This window comes from Bos javanicus, chromosome 13, assembly GCF_032452875.1.
Source record: "Bos javanicus breed banteng chromosome 13, ARS-OSU_banteng_1.0, whole genome shotgun sequence".
Classification (NCBI taxonomy): domain Eukaryota; kingdom Metazoa; phylum Chordata; class Mammalia; order Artiodactyla; family Bovidae; genus Bos; species Bos javanicus.
Window position 1 is genome coordinate 56,549,008 of NC_083880.1, and position 23,098 is coordinate 56,572,105.

Below are 23,098 nucleotides of genomic sequence, written 5' to 3' on the forward strand. Positions count from 1 at the left end.
TGTAGATAACAAGGTTGTATTCTTGGAAAAACTCAAGATAATAGCAAAAGCAGGCACCATGAGATGGGAGCCTGCCTCCTTCAGCCCTGAGTCTCCACAGCCCAGCTCTGCCCTGGCCCAGAGTCTGCTTGATAAATGCCTGTGGATGGGCACAGGGTCTTGAAGCCGGCTTTACCAGAGCATGCTCCCTGCAAGGAGTGCAAGCCCATTATGGAATCAGGTACAACATGGACAAGCGGGACTGGGGAGCATGAGATCAGACAAACAAGTTTGTTTACCTCAAAACATCTGAGATCCATTAACATGAGAACACACATCATGATCCTCCAAGAGTCCCCAGCCATCATGACCGCAGAGCCCCTTGCTTGGAGCACTTTGGAGTAACCTGTATTATGGAACATTCTGGCATGGCGCATGTCCAGAAGAATACTCAGCATAGTATTAAATCAGGGGATGGGATTTGGGTGGTCGCTAGCTTCCCAGGTGTCACTAGTGGTAAAGAATCTGCCTGCCAATGCAGGAAACATAAAAGACATGGGTTCAATCCCTAGGTCAGGAAGATCCCCTGCATGGCACTCACTCCACTATACTTGCCTGAAGAATCCCCATGGATAGGGGAGGCTGGTGGGCTCCAGTCCATAGGGTCCCAAAGAGTCAGACATGACTGAGTACTTTGTGTATTGTTGTTAATTTGTCTTTGTACTTTGTGTTGTTGAAAATGTTTACAATGGGTGAGCAGGTATCATCTTACAGGCACACAAGATAAAAAAAGAGTAACACTAAAATGAATCCTTTGCTGTATCTCAAAACCAACTTTATTTTATAAAATCATGAGTTCTACTGAAGTTGTTTTGAAAGATGAAAGGTCAGCTTGAACCCAGTGGAAACTTGTAAAATAGTAGAACCAGATATTTGGTACTTAAATTCCGCCTCTCCCACCTACTTCTAGAGGGACTTTGGGGAAATCACTTCACCTCTTTGAATCTCATTCTGTAACATGAATTACAAATGAAATCTTCTACCTCATCAAGTGGAGGAGTCAAGGTGGTTAAGATGCAATAATCCCCCAATACTGTATAGCAGAGAGAACTCTGCTCAGTATTTTGCAAAAACCTAAATGGGAAAACTAATACAATTATATAAAGTTTAAAAAGTAAAAAAAAAAATATATATATATATATAAAAAAACCTAAATGGGAAAAGAACTTGAAAAAGAATAAATACATGTATATGTATAACGCATATATCAGTTCAGTTCAGTTCAGTCGCTCAGTCATGTCCAACTCTTTGCGACCCCATGAATCGCAGCATGCCAGGCCTCCCTGTCCATCACCAACTCCTGGAGTTCACTCAGACTCACGTCCATTGAGTTGGTGATGCCATCCAGCCATCTCATCCTCTGTCGTCCCCTTCTCCTCCTGCTCCCAATCCCTCCCAGCATCAGGGTCTTTTCCAATGAGTCAACTCTTCGCATGAGGTGGCCAAAGTATTGGAGTTTCAGCTTTAGCATCAGTCCTTCCAATGAACACCCAGGACTGATCTCCTTTAGGATGGACTGGTTGGATCTCCTTGCAGTCCAAGGGACTCCCAAGTCTTCTCCAACACCACAGTTCAAAAGCATCAATTCTTCACGCTCAGCTTTCTTTATAGTCCAACTCTTACATCCATACATGACTGCTGGAAAAACCATAGCCTTGACTAGACGGATCTTTGTTGGCAAAGTAATGTCTCTGCTTTTTAATATTCTATCTAGGTTGGTCATAACTTTCCTTCCAAGGAGTAAACATCTTTTAATTTCATGGCTGCAATCACCATCTGCAGTGATTTTGGAGCCCAAAGAAGTAAAGTCTGACACTGTTTCCACTGTTTCCCCATCTATTTCCCATGAAGTGATGGGACCAGATGCCATGATCTTCGTTTTCTGAATGTTGAGCTTTAAGCCAACTTTTTCACTCTCCACTTTCACTTTCATCAAGAGGCTTTTTAGTTCCTCTTCACTTTCTGCCATAAGGGTGGTGTCATCTGCATATCTGAGGTTACCGATATTTCTCCCGGCAATCTTGATTCCAGCTTGTGCTTCTTCCAGCCCAGCGTTTCTCATGATGTACTCTGCATAGAAGTTAAATAAGCAGGGTAACAATATATAGCCTTGACGTACTCGTTTTCCTGTTTGGAACCAGTCTGTTTTTCCATGTCCAGTTCTAACTGTTGCTTCCAGACCTGCATATAGGTTTCTCAAGAGGCAGGTCAGGTGGTCTGGGATTCCCATCTCTTGAAGAATTTTCCACAGTTTATTGTGATCCATACAGTTAAAGGCTTTGGCATAGTCAATAAAGCAGAAATAGATGTTTTTCTGGAACTCTCTTGCTTTTTCCATGATCCAGCAGATGTTGGCAATTTGATCTCTGGTTCCTCTGACTTTTCTAAAACCAGCTTGAACATCTGTATATACATACACATGTATATGTATGTATGACTTTGCTATGTACCAGAAACTACCACAACATTGTTAATAAATTATACTTCAGTATAAACTAAAATTACCAAAAAGAAAATCATGTGTAACCACCAAAAATATTCCCCAATAAATATTAGCTACTTTCCCTGTCACTACTGTTGATGGACCTAAATTAAATTGTACCATCTAAGTACGTGTGAATTTTTTAACATGTGTTTTTATTTATTTGGCTGCACCAGGTCTTAGTTGTGGCACGTGGGATCTTTGATGTTCATTGAGACAAGCAGGATCTTTTAGTCGTGGCGTTGGGATCTAGTTACCTTAGCCACTGGACCACCAGGGAAGTCCCTGTTTGAATATTTGAGTTAAATGTATTTCAACCTTGGGGGTCTGGGTGTAGAAAAGGATGACTTAAACAGATTGAGTCATCCTTTTCTACACCCAGACCCCCAAGGTTTGCTTAAGGACCACAGACAAAGGTTTCACATGTGTCCCAGGTTTAGTCACGCTGACATTCAGCAGGTTCCTCCCAGCATCCTCCTTTGTGGTGTGTGGTTGTGCCAACAGCTCCCTGCTTGCACGCCAGTGGGGGCTACGGCCATGCTGAGCAGCAGTCAGGACCCCAGCCTGGGAGGAGACTTGGGGAGGCACATGAACACTGAGAAGTCAGTCCTACAGCTGGGTCTTCTGTTTGTAGAGCTGTCATTACAGGAACATCTGGATTCCTTAGATGATACTGGGAAAAGCAAAGATTATGTTTGGCTGTCTGGTGTATTTTAAGGGCTGTATCTCTTATTCTGCGTGATTAGGAAGTCATTAGCAGCTTGAACTTGATGCCTCCCTCAGAGCTGATTCCATGGCTCTCTCTGTCTTCCAGGGCAGGATGAGAACGTGGGGGAACTCCTTTTATTAATAAGCTACCATTGTCCACCCCAGATTTTTAGGCTCGATGCAAACAAAACTTTCTGTCCTTCTGTTGAATAATTGATCACATAAGCCAACTTTTTCATGGGGCCCCATGGATCTTGGGAAAGGCGAGATGGACAAGTCAGCCAGTGGCCTGAGCCCTAACAAGCTGCACCCAAACAGTCCCATCCAGCTCCTACCGAGCACAAGAGGGACTACCTGGAAGAAAAGAGGAAAAAAAAATCAGAATAAAGACTAAACTACAGAGTAGTGTGGGACTGAAGGGATCTTCAGGCTCGTGACTGGCTTCATCTGTGCCCGGGTCCCACCTCCACTGGGCAGCCTCCATTTCCATTCAGAATCAGCACTCTCCTCACCTGTGAGGTGCAGCAGGTGAGAGACCAGCCTCATCATGCTATTGGGGAACCCATGAAGTAGACCACCCCCCAAGCCAGGTGTGGAGCATCACACATACACACACACACATGCACACACACGCGAGTGCAAGAACATGTGTGTGTGCATGCATGTATACATAAACACCTGAGCGATGAATGAGGGTAAAGTGGGAAGCACCTTCAGGACTGCTGTGAAGAAATGGCAGAGAGCACCCGCAGCACGTGGAATGCAGACGCGTGTCACACAAGCTTAATGAACACTTATTATTGTTGCTATTGTTATTAATATTAGTCTGGTTTATATTTATTCACAAACCAAAATATGTCAAACTCTCCCCCCCATCTCACCCTTTGGAATATACATGCTTGCTTTTTGCCAAGAAGAACTCTTGCCAAGAAATGCTTTTGCTCTATGTATTTAGAAAACCCAGCCTAAACTATTCTTGGCTTTATACCAGGAACCAAGCTAACTCTGCCTAAGACAGCACGCAGACCCTCCCCACAGGAAAGCCAATAGCCCCTTTGCTATAGGGGCTATTGCAGACCACCACCAGGCACCACAGCTGAGGAGAAACTCCAAATCTCAGACATAGATTCTCCCAACCTTCTCCATATAAAATGGTTTTTAATTTTTTAAACTGAATCTCATTAGTTTAAAACTCCTCCGTGTGATTCTACTCCTTTCCCTGGCATTCTTGTTGAGATCAGGAAAAATACAATTTTCCTTCCTGAGGAAAGTGAGATTAGGTGTGCACTGATTTTCTCTGAGTAACACAGCCTCAGCCCTGTAATTAATATCCCGGCCATCCACAGCCTCATAATTAAACATGAGATGCACAGAACGGGGAGAAGTCACAGGAAGGCAGGAGGTAAATCACTGGGCTAGTTTCTGCCACCCATTCCTGGGAGCCACAAGGAAGGCACGAGGCCCCTTGGGGAACAGGGTGCCCCTGAAGCCAGCTGGAGGTCGCCTGAGCCCACATGATCGTTTATTTCCCGTGGTGGCCTGTTTCCCAGGGTGCTTCATGGAACATTAGGCAAGCAGCGCCTGATAATGGCTGCAGAGTCTCTGTCCACTCCTAACACATACACCGCCTGCAGAAGACACAGCTACGCCATCACCTGGGTCAGAGTCCATGTGAAAGGAAATGGAGAATTTGTCCTGAGTCCTTGCCTGCTGTTCAGCAGGACCATTAGTGTCTAGAAGAACACAGGCAGGGAAAGTCTCAGGGAGGCTTCCATGCTTGTTGCCATGGGTGTGGTCACCCTCCCCTAGGGAATGTTTGGCTCATAAATATCTCTTGCGCCAGAGCCTCTTGTTCATGCTCACCCGGCATCCTGCCTCCTCCGTTTTCCAGAAAGTTGGAGCTGTGTGGCTGGGCAGGGCAAATGGACAAGAATAGAAGTGGCGCACAGGGCTGCCAGGCTGTGAAAGCCACACGCCTCCGTTTTCTTTCGATTCCTCCTCCTGGCAAACTTTGCAGGACTTTTAGTCCAGATGAAGAGGCTCTGAGGTGGCAGAACCCCCATTTAGCGGGAGTGTGGCGAGCAGAGTTCCCCACCCATCAGCACTAGGTGAGAGTGAGCCTTGAGATTAAGAAAGAACCCTTTTTGAGATGAGCCTCTGAGAGCATCAGGGTCATAGCCTGCTGTACTCTTATTACCTCTTTAACTAAAATAATCACCTACTATGTGCAAGGCCCTGGATGGAACACCCAACAGCACAGTAGAAAAGACAGGAAAAACAAACAAGTAAACACGTTTTAAGCAGTCTGATCATTTCTATGAAGGACACAAACAGGAGTATGTCTTGGGCAATAGTAGGGCACCCTCTGGAAGGCCTCTCTGAAGAGGGATGATGGTGATGAAATTCAAGAAACCTTCCTGGCAGAGTGTGGGAGGAAGGGCAGAGCATTGCAGCAGTGGAACTGTGTATGCAAAGGCCCTGGGGTAGAAGAGAGAGGGGGATTCTGGGAGGAGCAGAACGGCAGCCAGTGTGGCTGTGGATTGCTATAGTCGGTTCAGGCGTGGACCAAGCGAGGTGGAGGACACAAGCAGGGACAGATGACGAGGGCTCCTGTTTCTCCCAGTGAGAGGAGAGCCCACTGCGGATTTTCAGTGAGAGAGAGACATTATCTGATTGACTTTTAAAAGGACCACCCTGGCTGCTATAAGGAGGAGAAGGAGGGAGAGGAAAGAGCCTGTGGACATCATCCTGGTGGGAGGTGACAGTGCTCAGGGAGAAGGGAAAAAGGTCAGGCTTGAGAAAACTGTCTCAGAGACTTAATCAGGTGCCACCAGTTCTGCAGATACTTCTGCCCTGCGCCCCACACCCGGAAATTCACAGTTCCCCTTGCTGAGGCCCCCGGCTTCTGCCAGCAGCAATTTGTGGCTTCCAGCCTGGTTCCATCAGAGGACACTATGCCTTGACTCTAAGGAAAAACTGAAAGTCCTTGGAGCCAGGGCAGGGCATACTGAGAGGCAAGAAGGCCTCTCATGTGGCTGCAGGTCACTGGAGGATTCTGAGCTCCAACAGAATTGGGGAGCTGCTCCTAGGCATCTGAAACCCCCACCTGCTTATCAGAGGCCCACGGTGCCAGGAATAAAACAAAGACAGTAATGGGCATGGCCATTTATCATGCGGTGTTGCTTGCTGTGGAGTTATAGGGAGTTGAATTGGAGGAGGATTTGGAGAACATTCCAGAAGGAGCCGATAGGAGGGCTCTGTGAGTCTCGGGGAAAGCCAGGTGCCTGCAGGGCAGGCTGGACTCTGGGGTCTCCAGGTCTCCCCAGGACCGCAGGTGGGCAGAGCTCAAAGGCAGAGGAGAGGAAGAGCAGCCGTGTCCGGCACGGGGACCACGGTCTGTACTCAGGCAGTGTGTCCACTTCCAGGTTCTGTGTTTCCATAGTAACTCCAGGCCCTCACCCTCCCAGCCCTACTGCTTCAGGCTTTAAATGGGCAAATGAAAGAGAGAGGATAAAATTTGGCTTTTCGTTGAGTAGGACAGCGATCCAGGAATTAAATTGCCCCTATTTAAGGCTGTTCTCTCCCGGCCCTGTGAAAAGACGTAATTTCACAAATTAGCCCGAGAACCCCGAATAAGTTAACCCCTCGGAGGCAGGAGTGGGGCCCCCTTCCACCACAGAAGGCTTGGGCCCACACGTTCAAGAGGCTTTCTGCCTCCCTTTCCCTCTGGGCCTGTTCAAGTCACTCCAGCTTCTCTCCAAGGAGCCAGCTCTGTCCGGCCTGAGACACTGTCAATTGCAAAGAGCCATGAGCATTCAAAGTGGCAACCTGGGCCAGGAAACACGGAAAGGAGGAATTCTGTATGTGACTAATGGATCCCAGACAGAGCCACTCCCTAGTCACAGCCACGACTTTACAGTGATTTTCTAATCTACTACAGCTGCCCGACTACAGACAGCTCTGCACAGAGGTGGCCGGTCAGGCTCACTCCCAGATGCCTGGGTCAGCACTTTCCGAAGCAGCCACTCAGCCGTTCCTGATCCTCCACTACAGCCCGGCTCTCTCCTCCATCTCCCGGTCCCAGGATGGAATCTGGGGCTCCAGGTGTAGGGGGCTGCCCTGATCCGCGGCAGATGGCAGGCCCTGCTCCCCGCTCTGCCTCCAGGCCCCCAGGTGAGTAAACTAAGAAAGCCTGTTTGAGTTCATTTGAGACTGACAGGTTCTTCTGGTCTGCCTGACCTCTGCAGACACCTCCACAGTGAGATTTCTATTAGGGAAACACGACTTGAGAGTTTGTAATGTGCTTCCTGCCCCGATGCTGTGGTTTTAATTAACAGGGTCACTGGTGGCTGTCCCTGGCAGACATCACAGTGGAGGCCAGGGGGGCCTGAGGAGGAGAAGCAGAGCAGCTTCTGTCTGCCTGGATCCTACCAACACAGAAGCTGCAGCTCAGGGCAGAGCCACTGTTTCAGGCCACAGGTGTATTCAGACGGAACCCGAGGTGTTTCAGCTCCCAGGTGCAGTGGGCACGCATAGTCCACGCCCCAGTGTCAGGCAGGCTGTTGGCCATCCCCAGTTTGTTGCAGGAATGGCTGTGGTGAAATCTGGGCTGCAGCTGGCTCTGGGGCAGGCCAGGCTGCACTTTGGCACAATAGACCCACCAGGCCTCCAGGGCCCTGGCATGAGTGCCAGCCTTGAGAAAATCAATCAGCTGCACTCTGATTAATTTCAAGTTCAGCTCGCCCACAACTGGCACTGTGAGAGACAGAGCCTGCATCTCGGCCTGGCACAGCCCTAGGTTGGACCAGCATCCAGCTGCAGTGTGGCAGCAAGGTGCCCTTCCCTGCCGTGGTCGTGGCAGGGGGCTGCTACCAGACAACTAGCAGGGGAGCCCTAAGAGAGGATTTTCAGCAGCTGATCACCCGGCAGGTTCCCTGAGGCATTTCCTAATTTTCTGTTAATGACAAAGAGAGGTAGGGATTCATCATGTGGACCCCTGTCCTCTCCCCACTCTCAGTCTGTTTGGCCTCAGCCAATCATATGACGACCTCCACCAGCAGTTCAGACCAAGTATAATACAGGTGCCTCTCATTATCCATCTATTATCAATTCCTGAAAATGCTTTGCAGAGTGAATTTTCAGATATCAGAAGCTCAGATCCCATTATGTGAATGGGAAAAAACAATAACACATTCCCGGATTGTTCAAAAACCCCCAAACAATTTTCCAAATACCACTAAAACGCTCTGAAACACCCATATAACAACACACTAAGGGTTTTGGCATAATGCAAGCATATAAAACACCTCCTTTCTAATTAGTCCACACTGAAAGATCTCACAGAGGGGAGTGTTGAGGTACAATATTTAACTGCACTGAACAGAATCAGATTCAAGTTGTATTTTCCTTCTCCACTGCAAGGGGCACATATAAAATGTAGCCCCACAAATGCAGATTGAAGAAAGGATCTCCTCAGGTAGAGCCCATTGGGAGTGCCCCCAGAGCCTGCCAGGAGCAAGCTGGGCACCATGGAGGGCTCAGCCCCCAGGCAGGGAGGCAGGGGAGGTCTGATAGGAGGAGATCCGGGGTACCGAAGGGGTCCCTGCAGTGCCCACCGGGCCACTCAGCTGCATGCCCACACCGTGCTTTCTGCTGGCCTATCCTCGCAGATCCATCACAGGGACTTTTTATTCTATGGGTGAATTTGCATGAAATGTTGACTAGTCATTAAGATGACTGTTCAGGTCATGGGAGTTTGGGTGGCATGGTGGTCAGTACTTGGACTTGTCTCCCAAAGTTACTTGACCAATCGCTGTGTGTGACAAGAAGCGCAGTGACCACGGGGAAGGGCTCCAGCCCTCCTCTCCCCCATTACCTGTTCCAGAAAATGGTCCCTGTGCTGTTTCCCCATCCACCTCCTCCCCACACAAGCCCCAGGCTGGGGTGACGTCACCAGGGGGCGGGACCAGGCAGGAGCAGAAAGCAAGACAAGGCCCCTGAGGGTGGCTCAGCTGAGGGTCTGGGAAAGAGAAAGTTCTAGAAGAGGTACCATGTGGAGGGGGGCGAGAGAGCCTGGGGAGCAGAAAGCCAAAGAAGAGGGTTAGGTGTGGCGAGAAGTCATAACTGGATCTTTTTAACGTCCTTTGAGAAACCTACATCGAGACTCCACTCACCTTGAGGGGTTTTGTTCACTGGACTGTGCTTTCCTAAATGGGACACTGATCTGAGTCGAGACAGGTGGGGCCCCAAGTTCCATTGGAAAGTTTGTTTTGGTTTTTCCTCAAATTTACTTTGTTGTGCAGCAGTATCCAGTTTTTAACAGGACCATGTGTGCCCCCAGGAAGTCTCATGTTTCAAGGGTGCCCCAAATGCACAGCCCCGGGTCACAATGCCCAGTCACCTTCTCACTGAAAATGTGCTGTCACCCTGTCCAGCTGCAGGTAAGAACTAAGCCCGCAGAGGGCAGGCAGTTCCCTGCAGGCCGCAGTGAACCAGGGCTGGACCCAGGCTGGCTGATTTATGCAGGTATATGTCTACCTCGTTTGCATAGGCATCCATATGTGTGCACAGCTGTGTGTACGTAGGCATAGGTATATATGTATGTGTACATGTATGTGTGCCTGTGCATGTATACATACATGCCTATATGCGTGGGTTTGAGTGTGTATATGTGTATCTATGTGTGTATATTTGCATGTCTGTGTATGTCTATGTGTGTATGTGTGAGTATACGTGTGTGTGTGTCTATATGTATGGGTGTGTGTTTACATGTACTTCTGTTTACATGTACAATGTAAGATCCACACAAAGGAGGCAGGTGTTCCATGGCTGTGTCCCTGGAACACATGCTCCCAGGACCCCTCAGTGACTACCTGCTAGGCTCACCTCTGGGACCCCACCCGCCCTCTGGACCCTGTCCTGGGGACTCCCCAGCCTCAGCTTCACTGCACAGGTCCCAGTTTCCCTAGACACTGCCGGGACCTTGGCTGCTTCCCTGGCCACATCGTGTGACTACAGCAGGCCAGGAGAGGCAAGGCCTTGAGAGGAGGCCTGGGAAGGAAGTGAAATCCCCTCTCACTTAACAGCCTAATAAGGATTTGAACCGAAGTCTGTGAGGAATTGTCAGTTTAACTGTTTTCTCAGATGTGGAGACCACGTCTCAGCTTTCCAGCACCAGGGGAGGAACAAGTCAAGCTGGAGAGGGGAGGATGCCGGCCTCTGGCACTGGCTCCGCAGGCCTGAGCCCCCCACCCACCCCCAAGAGTCCCCAGCAAACTGCTCAGGGCCTCCCTAGACCCGGAGCTGGGGGCGGAGGCGGGGAGAGCCATATGTGCAGGTGAGGGACGGGTCAGCCGCCTGCAGGAGACCATGGGGAAATGATGTCATTGAGACACAGCGAGAAGCCGCTTGAAGATGTTTCCAGACGCCTGGGCAACTGAGTCACCTGGAGGGAGGGGCTGGCAGAAGGAGGGGGTCTGCAAAGCTCACGACCAGATCCTCAGGGATGTGTGTGGATGCACCAGGTTGAACCATACAGACAATGTCACATTCTCTGCAGGTGGAATCCACTCCTGATCCTCCCTGCAGGTGCCCGGGCCCCCGCCCCACCTCTGTTCTCCCCCCACCCCATGTATTCTGCTGTTACCGGACCACACTGGTTCTCAACACAGGAGCCACTCCACCTCCAGGGTCAGGCCAGCCACCCCTGTGCCTGGGACACCCTGCAGCTACCTGGGCGGCGGCTCCTTGCGCTAACTCAGGTCTCATCCTTTCTTCCCCAAACACCCTCGCTAAAGCTGTCCCCTACATAAATCCTACCGGACAGCCTCTTCCCTTCCTTAATTGCACCTAGCACCACCCTGCTTTATCTTAACTCCTTGCAGGCTATTTCTTTCCATCCCACTGGAACGTGAGCTTTCTGGCAGTCACAGACCTGTCATGCGCTGGCCATTCTGCACCCCGGAGCTGGGAAGAGGACCAGCATGCAGTCGAGGCCCATCAACCTTTAATGGTGAGTGAGTGATGAACCACAGCACCAGGACTGCCCTGTTGGGAACACTGTCAAGGACTACTTCTTAGAGTACCGTGCTCTAACCAGTCCCACCCTGAGCCTCAGTGCTCTGGGTGTTCAAGGAGCAGAGAGAAGACCATCGCCTCCTCAAGGGGCCCACTTTTGGAGCACATGGGCATCAGTGCCTGCTGGGAGCACACGGGAGCCCCAGGGTTTGTTTAGCCCCTGAGTTTGTTTAGAGTCCTGCTCAGAATGAAGGACGGCTCTCAGGCTGGAGACCTCTTAATACAACAAGCAAACACCACGGGATTTTATAAGGCAGCTGCTGCCTGACAGGCAGGGCACAGTCTCCCTTTCCTGGCTCGCTTCTGTCATCTGCTGGCCGCTCCTTGACATGCATGGGAGAAGAAGAGTTCTGCTTCCCAGGCTCACAAAGGCCTTCATTTCCTTCTGGGAAGAATTCTTTGCCAATTTTACTCCTCCCTTGGCAAGAGCCGCCTGGCTGACCCATCCCTTGAGTAGAGCAGACTCTAGGCCCCAGGTGCACTGGGGAAAGTCACCTGGCCCCGCAGCTTATGACTCCCCCACTTTACATATTTACTCTATCAGCACTCAATATCAAACCTGAGTAAGGGGCACAGTTTACAGATGAGGGTGTGAAGGCAGAGAGACGTTGAGTAAGCTGCTCAGAGTTGCACAGCAAGGAGGTGGAGCCACGCACGAAGGCACCTGCGCACACATACCAACAACTATGCAAACGGCCCAGGTGCCCTGTCCTCCTGTTCCAAGGGACCCTGAGGGAGCACCAAAGAAAGAGGGATGTGGGAAAAGTGGAGGACAGGGCAGAGGGGTCCTGCAATTCATCTCCATCCCCTCAGAGGCTAAGAGAAGCCTCCATCTTTTGACTTTCATCTTCTGATCTGGACAATGTAAGCACTGAACTGCATGATTTCAAGGTTCCATCTAGGGTTCTCTGGACAGGATAGAGAGACAGAGAGTATGATGGTTAGAGGACAGGCTCTTTGGTCAGACAGACCCATGGTAAAGACTCGGCACTTCCACTCAGTAGCTCTGTGGACGAGAGGGAAGTTGTTTATAATCTCTAAGCCCCAGATATATGGATAAAGGTCCATATAGTCAAAGCTATGGTTTTTCCAGTACTCATGTACGGATCTGAGAGCTGTACTGTAAAAAAGGCTTAGCACTGAAGAACTGATGCCTTTGAACTGTGGGGCTGGGGAAGACTCTTAAAAGTCCCTTGGACTGCAAGGAGATCAAGCCAGTTGATAAAGGAAATCAACACTGAATATTCATTGGAAGGACTGATGCTGAAGCTGAAGATCCAATACTTTGGCCACCTGGTGCAAAGAACTGACTCACTGGAAAAGACCCTGATGCTGGGAAAGATTGAAGGCAGGAAGAGAAGGGGTGGACAGAGGACCAGATGGTTGGATGGCATCACTGACTCAGTGGACATGAGTTTGAACAAACCCCAGGAGACAGTGAAGGTCAGGGGAGCCTGGTGTGCTGCAGTCCATGGGGTCGTAGGGTCAGACATGACTTAGCAACTGAACAACAACGGCAGCTTCTCCTGGCCTACGGATTAATGAAGATAAAAGGAGGCCAAATGCAAAGTGGTGTACTGTGACGGCTCAGAGTAAGTGCTTAATAAATATTTCCTGTCATTATAACACTATTCAAGGCTCTGAGAAGTCTTGCAGGAAAGCACTCCGTTCGACTCTAGCTCAGCCTCTCCCCACTGTAGCTGCCTGCAGTGCCACCATGGAACCGAGCAAGATGCATCGTCACACAGGAAGCATTTGTCCTCATCAGTTTACACGGCTTCCTGAAAGCCACGAGAACCTCAGGCCCCACGGAGACAGAATCAGGGCAGGAACCTGGGCCGGTGGCTCCAAGCTCAATGCTCTCTGCTGCCTTTACAACATCTCTCTACCCCGAAGGCACTTCTCACCACCAATAAACAAAAGAATTAGAAGCCATTCTCCCAGACTCCCAAAACTAAATATTTCACATTTGGATTCTGCAGTGCTTAGTTGTCAGCTTTACAGACCACAGGCAATTAAGAGTCCAAGCCCGGGAAGCCGGTTGTTAATAATTCTGTCATTATTCTCAATTTTCAGCACCACCACACATGAAACACCCATTTCCAATTTCTGTAAAGGTGCTAAATGGCTTTTGCACTGTGTCGTGAAAGTTTACCATCAGCCAAACGGCTGCAAAGAGGACCTGCGGTCCCCAGGCCCAGGGCTGTGAAAACTGCTGGTTGGCCTGCCTCCGGGCGATACCCTTTCTCTGTGTTTCATGCTCAGGACAGGTAACCTCCTGAGACGCGGCAGTCGTTGGACATGCTCAGGCTTGCAGGGCGTTGCTGTCCATCCAGATTTCACAAGGCTCAAAGCGCAGGATGTGAGCCGGAAACCACTCCTTCCTGCTGGGGCAACACCCCAGAGCCAGATGGAGAAAGCTAGTGACCAGCCTCTCCGACTGGTCTGAGTTGAGAAGAGGGAAGTGCGTGGGCATCAGGCCATGTCTGCAGAGAGAGCAAGTAGGAAGGTGGTCTCAAGGGCTGCTGAGGCTGAAGGGCTGCGTTTCCTTCTCATGACAAGGAAGCCCATGAATCAGAAAGCGGATCTTTTAGGAGCGGTGACAAGGCCTGGAGGTCGACAGCGGGAGATCCCTGCCCTGAAGCTGTGACCATAACCAGCACCAGGTCATGGCTAGCTGTCTGCACAGTACGTCCAGCCTTCTGAGAGTTTTCCTAGACTGACTGCTCCTGAGACCCCGTGGGCCACCCCTGTTAGTAAGATGGGACGCAGAGAGGCCAGGAGCTTGGGACAAGGCCCTGGGGATGCTGTCTGGCACTCTCCTGCCCTGGAGACACCAAAACTGCACGGGTGAGTCACGAGGCTCCTCTCCCATGCTGCTCTGAGGAGGGAATGTGGTGACTTTGCTGAGTCAGGTAACTCAGAGGGGAGCATAAGCGTAGGCAGTGAAGGGAACAGGTAAGGTGGGAGGGGGTGTCCCAGCAAGGGGAGAAGCTGTGACAATGGTGGCCTCGTGCCAGGAGGGACCAGGCCACAACTGAAGGACAGAATGACGAGGAGTTCAGCATCAAGAGCCACGTGGAGGGGCCTGGTGGGCAGGGCAGCGTGGGCCAGGCTGAGGAGACGGGCAGCACCACAAGCGGGCAGTCATGCAGGGTTCTGAACTGTGTGCTGTGAAGACAACATGTGGCCCCACCTAGCTGGAGGCTGAGAGCCCACCTCCACAGGGAGAGGCCCCAGGCTTCTGTGTTCACAGGACGTTCCACAGGACGTGGGGCTCCACAAGCCTGCCCTAAGCAGCCTGCCGGGAGAGGATGGAGAACCTCAGGAGTGGTGGATGTTCCCCTAAATACACACACACACATCCATATGCACGCTTACACACATAGACACGCACACTCGTACACAAACACGCACACATATACATGCATACATATATACACACATATACACATATATTCTCACACACGTATACACACATGCACACTCATGCATATACATGTATACACATACATAAACACGTACACACATTCATACATTAACACATATAAACACACAGACTCACACATACCCCACCTAGGACACCCAGCAGGGGCAGGGCATGTGTGTCTCACACCTAAGGCTTCGTCTGTTACAGGATCTCTAAGCTCTCGTCCAGCACAAACATTTCATAACTCGGTCCATTTAGTGTGGTGTTAGCAGGCGGTGACTCAATAAATGTTCACCAAGAGGTACTGATGAGACAAAGATGGATAAGAAATTTAACAGCAAACAAAACATCCAGGAGACACACCCGGTGCCCTCTTCATCTACCCCCAAACTCGGAGAGGAAATCAGGGAAACGAAGCTTCCAGGTCTGAAAGGCCCAAGGACCCTCGCAAGGCGGCACTGGCCTCCAGTGGACATCAGTGCGGGCACAAAGGCTTGCTCGAGTACACAGAGCATCCCGACAGAGGTAACACAGCATTCTGTGTGCCTGAAGCTGACTCTAGAAGGAATATATTCTCTAGGCATAAAATTTAGGGTTTGTAGAAGCTTATAGAGAAGAAACCCAGCCAGTGAGCAGTAACCACCATAAACAGTTCAGGTGACTCTTCCTCGTCATATACCTATGCTCAGGCAGACATTTTTCAAAAACGGTAATAATATAAAAGAATTATATTCTGATTTTTCCTCAAAATTTTACTGTTAGTATTTTATCATCATAATAAAATGTTTAACACTTTTAATGGCAGTGTATTATTCCATTTACCTGGAGGTACAATAATGGACCCCCTATTTTTAGACTTAAGATGTTTCTAAGTTTTCATGCACATAGTTTGGGGAAAGTTCTTCTTCCTAGACAACACTAGCCTAGGTCTCTGAACCAGTCCTCTCATTTGAAAAATAACAAAATCTGGACAAAAATTTAAAATCATCTGTTCGAAGATATCAAAGAGTTAACAGACTAATGAAAATATGTGGGGCCAAAATCTGGGAGAGAAAGGAACCCATGAGGCAGGAAGACAAATGTTGGAGTGAGCAAATGAACAAATGAATGAACAGTCTGATGAAGGAGGAACGAACGGGCCAGCCCCGTGGGGCCTTTTAGCCACACACGCAGCTGCTCTGGCTCCATCTCCGTCTCTCGCTGACCAGTCGTTCGTCTTGCTTTTCTAGAAGCGGTGTGTGCAGAGAACAGTGCTTGTCTGTGCTGCTCAGGGTGTGTTTTCATTTAGGATCATGGAGTTTACTCAATTAATAAATGGAATGGGAAAGAGGCCTCTGCCTGGTAGACAAGGCAAAGTGAGGAGAAGGTCTCGGGCCGCCTCCTCCCACTCTCAGCTTAAAGCAGTAACTGCTCTCCCCGCACGCTTTCGCCCTCTTTCCAGTCTCCTCCTGTATACACACGACACAGCCTGACATCCCTTCGGGTGGCAGTGAGCTTCCTGGCCACGTCTCTTTTCCTACAAGAATCGGGCTGTGAGCTTGTGTGAACATGTTTACAGCTAACCTTGTGGAGCGTTACATGAACTTATCTAAGCCTCATAACAAGCCAGTGAGGTAGGGACCGCTGTTGCCATATTACAGAGATGGGAATGCTGAGACCAGAGAGGTTGATGTGACTTGCTCAATGGGTAAGATTTGCTCAGATTTAAACTCCGACAACCTATGCCTTTTTGATCACCAGAAGCCTCAGAAACCAACATGATAATTTCTAAACAAATTCCAGCACATGTCTGCTGTGTTTACACAGCCTGCTATATCCAGGGGCTGTAAGTTTCTTGGGTTTAATTTAATGAGAGCTATTATTGGAAAAGATACTTTCATTCATTTCACTTATACATAAGCAGACAAAAGATTATATAGAGACACATATGGAATTCATCGTGGCTATAATTACTTTTAAATAAACTGTTATCTTCTAGATCAATTAAGAATAAGAAAAAGAAAGGTTTTTATCTTACCTTGGCCTCTTCCTCCTCTGATGCTCTTCTTTCTTCGTGTAGATGTGAGTGGCTGACCTATATCATTGTCCTTCTCTCTAAAGAACTTCTAACATTTCTTGCAAGGCAGGTCTACTGGCAACAAATTCCCTCAATTTTTGTTTGACTGAGAAAGTCTTTGTTTCCTCTTCACTTCTGAAAGATAATTTCACAGGATACAGAACTGTAGACTGGTGGGGTTTTCTTCTCAATACTTTATATCTTTCACGTCTCTCTCTCGCTTGCATAGTTTTTGAAAAGTCGGATGTCATTCTTGTCTTTGCCCCTCGAGAGGTATTGTGTGTTTTTTCCTTTGACTTCTTTCAGGATTTTTTCTTTATCTTTGATTTTTCTGTAGTTCGTTTGAAAATGATAAGCCTAGATGTAGGTAGGTGTAGGGGCATTTTACCATGTTCAGTGTTCTCTGAGCTTCCTGGATCTGTAACTTGGTATCTGACGTTCATTTGGGGGAAGTTCTCAGTCATTGCTATTTTACATGTTTCTTCCCTCTTCTCCTTTTGTAACTCCCATTACATGTGTGTCGTACCTTTGGTAGTAGCCCCACAATTCTTGGATCTTTTGTTCTGTTTTTTTCTTTCTTTTAATCTTTTGTTCTCTTTCCTTTTAAGTTTGGCTGCTTTCTGTTGAGATCTTTAAGCGCAAAGATTCTTTTCTCAGCCATATCCAATCAACTAACAAGCCCATCAAAGGCATTCTTCATTTCTCTCATGCGTTTTTGATCTCTAGCTTTTCATTTCAGTTCTTAGAATTTCTCTCTACTTACATTGCCCATTTGGTTTTACATGCTGTTTATGTTACCTGTTAAAGCTCTTAGTATCTTAATCACAGTTGTTTTAAATTCGTGGTTTGATCATTCCAAATACCCCTGCCATATCTGAATCTGATTCTGCTCTTTTTCTCTGTCTTTTTAAATTGTGTTTTTTGTCTTCTGGTATGCCTTGTAATTTTTTATTGATAAGTGAATATGATGTACCAGGAGGGAAAAAGGAAATGCTGTAAATAGGCCTTTAGTGATATGTTGGTGAGGAATGGGAGGTCTCAGTCTTTTTAATGAGCCTGTGCCTCTGCGCTGTGAACTTCACAAGTGTTTCTGACTTTTTTTATTTCCTCGTAGGTGGGACAGAATGGCTGCTGTGAGCAGGAGTTGGGTATTTCCCTTCCTCCAGGTCAGTTGGGGGCGGGGGGCGGGGGGCACTGATGAATCCCCAAGAGGTTAGATTCTGGCTGACTTGTTTCTCCTGAGGGCAGACCTTATTGAAAACATAATGCCCTGATGTATTTAAAAATGATTCCTTTTCCCCTACCCTCTCGGAAACAAGAGTGAATTCCCCCAACCCCTCTCTCCTCCACCTGCCACACTCACTATGAAAACCTGGCCGAGCTCCTCCAGGTAAAATTCACACGGTGTCAGGACCCTGATGTCTGGATCTTCCTGGAGTTTGTCCTTCTCAGACTTGTCCACACTGAGCTTCAGCAAACCACCAGAGTTTAGGTATCCTGACCCCAGGACTGACCACTGCGAGCTTCCTGCCCAAGCACGTTGTGTTTCTCTATACTTCCGGTCAGTCTCTCCAGTCTGGGAGCAATAGTCTGCCCCGTGACCTCACTACTCTGAAAGATCAAAGACGAGCTGGTGGTTTCAGCTTTTTACCTGTTCTCAAGATGAAATGGTGTCTTTCAGCTTCTTACTTGCCGGGCCAGAAACCAGAAGTCTCTAATTACATATTTCATATCATCTTTTTATGGTTTTCTCCCATTCGTGACAAATGTTATTAGTTTTCCATTTAGAAGACATTTTCCATTTGGGAGGTTTACTTTTTAAGTCCATTTATTTTAAGAGGGAAAATGAAAGTGTGTTTGTGTCTTGTTTTTAATGAAGGAGATAACAGGACCAGTGTTACACAAACAATTTTGTTTTTAATGAAGGCGATAACAGGACCAGTGTTACACAAACAACAAAGATCTTGAAGGTGGTATTTGAACGACCAAAGTTGGGGAGCTGGAGATAGTGGATTTAACACAGCAGGAGCTCGGTAAGCGTGCTGTAAATTGGAGCTGTTGTCGTTAGGATTATTAGCCCCGGTTATCTGGCCCAGTGTGAGCAAAGGAGCCAGCCTGTGCTAACCCACTTCGAGCCACCACCCTTTGGGAAAATAGATGGGCTCTGAGGGCAGAAGGGTAACTACGCAGGGGACTAGAGCCACTGTGCCGGGTGGCAATTCATTGCCTTCTCTCCGTGAAGCTTCCAAACAACCCCTGCTGATGGTTGCAATCAAACCCCTCAACTTGGGCTTCCCTCCAGCCACAAAAATATGCCCCTTATGGCTCAAACAGATGTTCCTTGGGTTTTAGACCATGGGCAAATTACCAGGCTAATTCATCCCCACTCCATTAGGAACAATATTTCAGCCCTGTCAATAGCCACCAGCTCCACACCGGCAGACAAGACCACCGACTGCTCAGGAGATCCAAAGAGGCAGATGGCATCCTTTTCCTGTGATCATTCAGCAGAGTCCTGGGGTGGCAGACCCAGAGATGGGACACGTCTCCTGGACACCTGGGCAGCAATCTTCCAGCCTCCAGAACCTCCCTGCCCTTCACCATCTGGTTTCAATAACCCAAGTGTCAACATCACATATTTCTCTGGTGAATTCAGTCCTCCCCAGTATGCTTCTGAGGATTCTAGGAAATCAAGGAGCAGGGCATATCCTTTCTGACAGTCACCGAACCCTTCCTCTTACTTCTGTCCAGGACCCCTTATGTCTCATCTTTATCATAGTTGGGGTTCACACACTGCTGCATTCTGTCTCAAACCCAAACATGCCCTCTTTTCCTTTCCCAAGTACATGACCCCACCAAGGCTCATGCAGAGTTAGTGGGCATAAAATTGCACAATGCTTCTGAGTAGGGCTTCCTTGGTGGCTCAGTGGAAAAAATCCACCTGCCTATACAGGAGATGCAAGAGATGCCAGTTCCATCCCTGGGTCAGGAAGATCCCTTGGAGAAGAAAATGACAACCCACTCTAGTGTTCTTGCCTGGAGAATCCCATGGACAGAGGAGCCTGGCGGGCTATAGTCCATGGGGTCACGAAGTTGAACACAACTGAGCACGCACCCATGCATGCCTCAGAGGAGGAGCAGTATGCTAAAGGCAAGTGATAGCAGAATTCAGACAACTGGAAATAAGACTCCACACAGGGTCCTGTTCTCCCAGGTCCTCTCACCCCGCTTCCCTGGTGCCCCATGCCCTGCCTCAAACCTTCTGTCTCTAGGACTCCCAATTCTTTGGGGCCTCCCGAAAGAATTGCATTAGGGGCCACTGCTCAGAGGACCAGGAAATGTAAACTACAATGGGGAACATTTTCATCCCTGAGAGTGAAAAGCATTTCTAATCAGAACACGGACTCATGTTTATCTTACTGTCCAGAATAATGTGGCAGAGATGTCCCCATTCTAGGCAATGCCCTGCACTTTGTCTCTTGTGACAAACAAGCCCCACTCTTTCTCTGACAGTGAACTTTCCTTCCACTTGACAATTCAGCCAGCATGCTTTATGTGCAATTTTCAAGTAGGACCTTCTCCTGGTCCTATTTCCTCTCAGAGTAGATCTCTGTGGCTCTCTGCTTCCATGCTGGGAGCAGTTTGGATGACCTCAGGCCAGCCGTTTTTTTTTGGAAGGGTGCCCAAGAAGCTGCTAATCCCCTTGATCTTGGTCACAAATCTGTCATCTTCTACGTTGACCTTCTTGGCAGATAATCAAAATGTGCTAAATTCTAAAACCACTTTCCCTTTGGTGTCTGAATACCTCGTGGGTTTGGTGGGACTTCAGAAACCAGTAGGGGTAATTTGTTTCCTCTCTCTTCTGCTATTCAAACATGACTTTAAAGTCTGTCCCCAAAGTAGAAATAAAACTTGAGTGTGTGTTAAGCTTTGGACCCAGTGGGATGTGGCTGGCAAGTGTGAGTCCTTATCCTGACATGGTATAATCTACATCTCCCACATTCCCTTGACTGTGTATTCCAGGTCAGGGGTGGCCAGGAGAGAAATGTCTGGGCAGCTTGGAAGGCAGACATGACGTGGCGTGAAATGGGCTCTGATGGGCCAGGCCTTGTGGAAGCTCCTGCCTGTCGCTGCCAATTGTTCCAGGGCAGCAAGAGGACCAGCGGCTCCTCTGGCTCCAGCAACTCCTGGGCCAAGTGCATGACCAGTGATGTGTGAAGGTGGCCAGCAGATCACTCATGTTGTCGATTTGGGGTGCTACGACACTAAAGCAGGTTCTAGTCCATCCTGTGGGCTCCAGTGTCACGCCACCCCACCCCTTGCTGAGTGCCCTGCCCTGCTGACCCCTGGGAACTTTGGGCCAAACACCCAGCATGCAAGCATCAGCCTTCCAGAGGCTCCATCACCACCTTCATCACCACATAACTTCATCATCACTTCACAACCTCACCATCCATCCGAGAACACAAAGGCCCCGTAATGAATCTTATTCCAAATAGTTCATAGGATTTGATCAAGGAAGCACAACTGCTTATCAACACAGGCCTGTACTCGATGGTCCTGAGGCCACGATTAAAGTCTGGGGGTCACAGGTGACATGAAAATCAAGTGAAGGCCATAGATTCCGTCACAGACATGTACTTAAGCATAACACGTTTTGCCGATGATAATGGGTGTTAGTGGTTATCCCACTCTAAGGTGTACACGTATCACTGGGGGATCTCAGACACTTACTGGAATGCAGACACAGGTGCTGCAGGCCTGGGGTGGGGCCCAGGGTTCTGCATTTCTAACAAGCTCCCTGGGCCGTTCTGGCACATTCCATCCATCGTTACCATGTATCCTGCGGCCATCTGTCCTCCACAGGAACCAGCAAGGGGCTTTGTCACTCAGCTGTTACTTCAGCTCTCACTGCTGAAGCATCCAGCTCGCACCAGGCTCCGTGCAGTGTAACAGAAGAGGTTAAGACAGCACTTGCCCCTGGAAGGCTTGCCTGTGGCCAAACGGAAAGGCAGACAAGCCAGGAGGTGGCGCACTTCCCCCGTGCCATGTGAGGGGGCCATGTGAAGAGCCCGCGGGCCAGAGGAGAACACAGCCGGGGCCTGGGTGCTGGCCAGGCCACCTCAGCTGGCACCTGCAGGCAAGAGGGAGGGAGCCAGGAGAATCTCAGCGTGACTAGGGTATAGGATTCCAGGCCAGGCGTGGGCAAGACAGGCCGGAGGGACACTCCCAGAACCTGGCCGTCCATCCGAGAACACAGCATGTGAAGGCTGCACCTCGCTGCCCAACTCTTATGCAATGGGTGTGAATGGCCCACATTCTGCAACATCATCCCAGGAAGTATCACTCACTCTTAGGACCTAAGAATCGCCCATCTGGAGACTGTTTGCAATAAATGTCTTCATGGTTATTGAGAGTTTGCCCTGATCCCTCCAGCCCCATGCTTGATTTAAAATCCTTCCATCTGGAATTATTAGTTAAGGACAGTTTAATCAAAGTAAAGATGGATGGTGGAAGCAGATTTCGCTGCTGGCATTCAGAAAAGTATGCTATAGTTCTTTAATCGTGGTTGAGTGAAGTATACCCACTTTGAATTATTAGTTAGTGGCATCTCTGCAAACGAATGATGTATTGAGCAAGGAAACTTTACAAACGAACAGCAGATCCTGAACGCCTGGGTATTTCATCTGAAGCTAAAATGTGCATTAGTTGAACAATCTGTCTTCCTAGTGGAAACAAAGTCCAAATCAGAGGCTGACATTCAGCCTTGAGCTCAGATCTCTCTGTGCATTTGAGATGCTGGGGAGCACAGTGGGGTCCCTGAATTCCCTGTACATAGGTACCAGAAAGCCCCCTCGCAGCAGGCCTGGCCACTTCGGAGCAGTCATGGGAGAGAAGCACGCTTTCTGTGACTAACTAGGTTGCCCTTCACTAGGGCCCTGTCCTGAAACAGCTGCCCAGCCAGGACGGATCTTTTCACTGCCCACACACACCAAGGACCTGACACCAGCCCCCAGCCCTTCCCAAGAGGGGCAACTCACCATCAGGGCCTCCTTGTCGGGACCTGCCTCTACACTGCCTGTCATTACAGAGGTTCTCAGGGACCACAAGGAAGGACGTGAGGGGGACCGGTCATCTCCCCAGGCCACCCTCCTCAGACGGCTCAGCATCAGATCCCCAGAGAGGGCTCGCTGATACACGCAACACTGGCATCACCTGAGCCTGCAGGTCTGAGGCTGGGCCTGAGAACACGCACTGTAAGGAGTTCTTGGGTCATGATGTTGCTGCTGGCCTAGAGGCACTCCAC

General features: G+C 49.1%; 1 long non-coding RNA gene across 2 annotated transcripts; it reads left to right on the forward strand.

The window, feature by feature from the left end:
- The first annotated feature begins 9,672 nt into the window (after positions 1-9,672).
- LOC133259458 (uncharacterized) lies at positions 9,673-22,394 on the forward strand. 2 transcript variants are annotated; one of them, XR_009740402.1, is made up of 4 exons: positions 9,673-9,754; positions 11,113-11,240; positions 17,906-17,957; positions 19,187-22,394. It is a non-coding gene; the product is annotated as an uncharacterized LOC133259458 (long non-coding RNA). The 2 variants fall into 2 exon arrangements; XR_009740401.1 differs by lacking the exons at positions 9,673-9,754; positions 11,113-11,240 and adding an exon at positions 13,816-14,155.
- The last annotated feature ends 704 nt before the right edge of the window (positions 22,395-23,098 follow it).